Source organism: Dermacentor albipictus, chromosome 2 (assembly GCF_038994185.2).
Source record: "Dermacentor albipictus isolate Rhodes 1998 colony chromosome 2, USDA_Dalb.pri_finalv2, whole genome shotgun sequence".
Classification (NCBI taxonomy): Eukaryota; Metazoa; Arthropoda; class Arachnida; order Ixodida; family Ixodidae; genus Dermacentor; species Dermacentor albipictus.
Window position 1 is genome coordinate 124,485,157 of NC_091822.1, and position 3,985 is coordinate 124,489,141.

The window sequence follows — 3,985 nt, forward strand, 5'->3', positions numbered from 1 at the left end:
ACCCGCTATTACGAGCAGTTATACTGTAAGAATACTTTTTAAATATGGTTATAGAAGACGGCGATAGCGCCTCTAGAGGGCTTTATCCCGTAAGCTCGAGCGAGGTGTCCTGTAGTTTAGCAATGCTTTCCCACTCGCTCCGAAATGCATGAGAGAAATGGTAAACTATAGGAAAGCATAGAAAGGCACGCTGCTGAAATGGTTTCATGAAGTCTTCAACAATTCTAAAAGCTTCCTGCACGTTTTTCTTTTTTTCTTTTTCTGTGGAATTTCTTACGGAATATGCCAGGTACCTTAAGTAGGCTTTCTTACACGTTTCTGTCGTCTTTGACAAGATGGCGGACCTCACGTTCATTGCACTATTGAAACTAAGAGTTGAGTGCAACTTAAAAAGAATAAATGAGGGACGCGGGTTGGCGCTCTTACTCCAACTTCCAGCGGGAACGCCAGTTTAGCAGACAATTTCTGTCGAAAAGCACATTTTCTAACTCATTTTCTTTTTCTTGCATGCAGCTTCTACCGACCAGAATTTTGTAACATTTCCACGTCATTTCCGTAAGTCAGGTACGGGAAACCTACGGCATAACTGAACTGCGTACGGAACGGTTCAGAAGAACGGGGCCTACCCGGTTCCCCCCCGAAAAGCCTTGGATTGCAAAGAGGCAAATGGAAGGGGGAGAGGCTTAGCTACCTGCTCGATGCGCCGAAATAGCGCGGCCAGCTCCTCCGCTTCTCAAGGACTCCGTGTTTGTGCCAAGATGAAGGGGGGAACTGTTGGCGGGCGAGTGAGGAGGAAGGTCGCGGCAGCACGCAAGAGCGCGTCACTTCGAAGTCGCGCGCGACAGCTGCAGCGACCGGGAAGGAGGAGAGCGGTCGCTTTGAATGCCGGCCAAGGCACGGAACGCGTTGCCTTTTCCTCTCCCCCTTCCTGCACTCTTCAGACTCCTCGGCCACCTCCTCTCTCAACATGACTTTTCTCTCTCTCTCCCTCTCTCTTCGGCTAAACGCAAGTCATTCGGCTCCAGTGCCCGGAGAAAAACAATTGGAGGCCGCGTGCAAGCTGTGACAATGCCTCGGGGATCTCTGGGGCTCCAGCACCGCGGCGGGCTCGTGTCTGAGCCTTGCGCAAGCGCGGCGTTCCCGTTCGTCCTCCGCGAGGAAGCGAGCGCGCGAAATGGAACTGAAAATAAGCTTTGACAAATGGAGCTGTTTCCTTCGGCTCCGCACCACCCCACCTCGAACTGAGAGATAACGAGACCGCATTTTGCCCCGTTGCATGCGCGGGTTACTTCGCCCAGCGCGACCACATGCATTGTGCCGACTCTCTTGGGGCGAGGGGATGGGGGGGGGGGCGGAAATATAATCGTAGCCTGAGCGGTGGAGGAATTAAGGCACCAGCAGTAGAGCAGATTTTAGACAAGGAGTATGCATACACAGGATCGCGTGGCGCTTTTAATGTCTGCCGTTTTACGGGCCACAACCACGATCTGATTGTGAGGCGCGTCGTAGTGGGGCAGCAGTGGATTAATTTGGCTCACTCACGGGCTTCGTTAACGTACACGTAAATCTAAGTAAGCGAGCGGTTTCTTCTCCTTCTTCTTCTTCTTCTTTCTTTCCTTCTTTCTTTTTTCTTTCTTTCTTCTTCTTTTTCTTCTTCTTTGCCTCCATCGAAATGCGTCCGCCGCGACCGAAATCGTACCCATGACATCCAGCTCTGGAGCACGATGTCATAGCTATACCGTAACGGGTTCCCGTGCGTTTTAGGAACACCGTCGTGCAGCCATCCCCTGAGATGTCTGCAAGATAACACGCGCTGCATTGTTCGTAATTTTTGTTTGTCCGGGGCTTTACTGAAAGAAAGCGCCGCAGTAATTATATCCCGTCATTGTATACGTTATAGACAGCAGCTAGGTTGCAATTTCTCCCACCAACGCGTTTCTGCGCATTTAGCGTAAGAAAGGGCACCGGTAAATCTGACGTCTTCCCAATAAGCGCTCAGAATGGCGATAAGTTATGCAAGGCGCGCAGAATTTGCACAAAGCTGCCCACTGAAAACTGCTCTTGTCGGAGCCCGAATGCGCTGAACGCCTTCCTTAGTGCGCGGAGCGGCATACGCATCGTCCACCATCTGCAGCCACACACCACTGCCGCGTTCCGGACGCGGGCATTATTTGCCCTCCGAAGCGTTCTTGAGTTGTACTGGTCTATATGACCATTTGTGAGGAGTCTGGATGGTGAACGCCACAGCATGTGTTCGTGCACGTGCGTGCGCGATATTTCACTGCCCCGCATCGAGGAATAGCGGTGGCTGTGGCTGCTATTGTCCTGGTCTTAGTCTTGCCGAATAGTTGACGCGAAGGACAGAGTATACGCATATATCGAACTCGCTTATATAGGCACCGCATTACGATAACGGCTAAGGTGGTGACCGGAACTGTTCTCTGTGGAATTACCCAAATGAAACGACAAACGTCACCTAAACAGACTCATTGCAAAGCATATACCCTTTCAAGAGCATGGTTCCTCTATTAAAGCGAAAATTTGGGCCGATCTCGGAGACAGCGTAATCCGCGGTCATGAGGTCACCTGACGTAATCCGCGGTCACCTGACGGGGCCTAACTGCCCCGTCAGGTGGTAGTCCGTCAGGTCAGCCATAATAGATAGATCCAAAGAGAGTTTTCGCATTTGGCAATGGAACTGCAGAGGGTATTCTAACAAAAAAGCCCCTCTGCAGCAGTTTTTCAGGTCTTTCTCTGCAAAACCTCAGGTCATTGCTCTCCAAGAAACATTAATCTCCGCGGCCTCGCTCCAGGGATACAGGGCCGTGTCGGGCCGGCCCGGGGGGCGAGGGATTTGCACCTTGATCGATAAACGGCTAACTCATATCACCCACGACCTCAAGCTGGCGAGTGGTAGAATCGAACATGTCATGGTTGAGATCCTGCTCGACGTTCCGCAGCGGAATCAGCGCAGAAACAGCGTGTTCGTCCTCAATGTATATAGCAACCCCAGAGACTCGCGCCAGCAGTTCAAGACCATTCTCAAGAAGGCGACCGACTTGGCCGGCCCTCGACCCTTCGTCGTCGTCGGCGACTTCAACGCACCATATGGCATCTGGGGTTACATCTACGACACTACCAAGGGGCGAAACCTGTGGCAAGACGCAAACGAGATGGACCTCACTCTGGTCACTGACAAGAATTTTCCTACGCGCATTGGCAACTCCATCACCCGGGACTCGACACCCGACCTCGCCTTCGTGAGGAACGTCGAGGACGTGGGTTGGGAGAACACCGCCATGGAGTTCGGCAGAGACCACTACATTCTCGAGACCAACTTCAAGGTGTCTCGGAGTAGGGTTAGGGAATTCACGTTCATAGATTGGGACCATTTTCACAGGATTCGTGATGAACCCGGAAGAGCCAGGGCACCTGCCACTCTCGAAGAATGGTGTGAAGGCATCCGGACCGACGCTTCCGCGGCCACCAAGAAAGTGGAAACAGATCTAGACGTCGAGCGGATGGACAGCAGACTAGCCCACCTGATCGAGGCCAAAACCACCATGCTCCGCCGATGGAAGGGTCAAAGGCTCAATCGCAGACTCCGAAAGAAGATTTCGGAGCTCAACAAGGTCATCGAAGACCACTGCAAGGCGCTATGCCAGCAGCAGTGGGACGAGCTCTGCGAATCCATCGACGGACAGATGCGCAACGGCAAATCCTGGGGTATGCTGAAGCACCTTCTCGATGAAAGCGGCTCGAAGTCAAATCAAAGGCATACTTTGGCCCGGGCCCTTCACGAAGCCACCAGGTCTAACACGGTCGATGAACTCGTCGCAAAACTCTTACAGAAGTACCTGCCTGTCCATCGCGACGGAGATCCGTCGACCAAACTCCCGGACTACCGAGGCCCTCTACGACCCGAACTGGATGAAGACTTCTCCATTGCCGAGGTCAGACAGGCCATCTTCGCGCGCAACCGCAA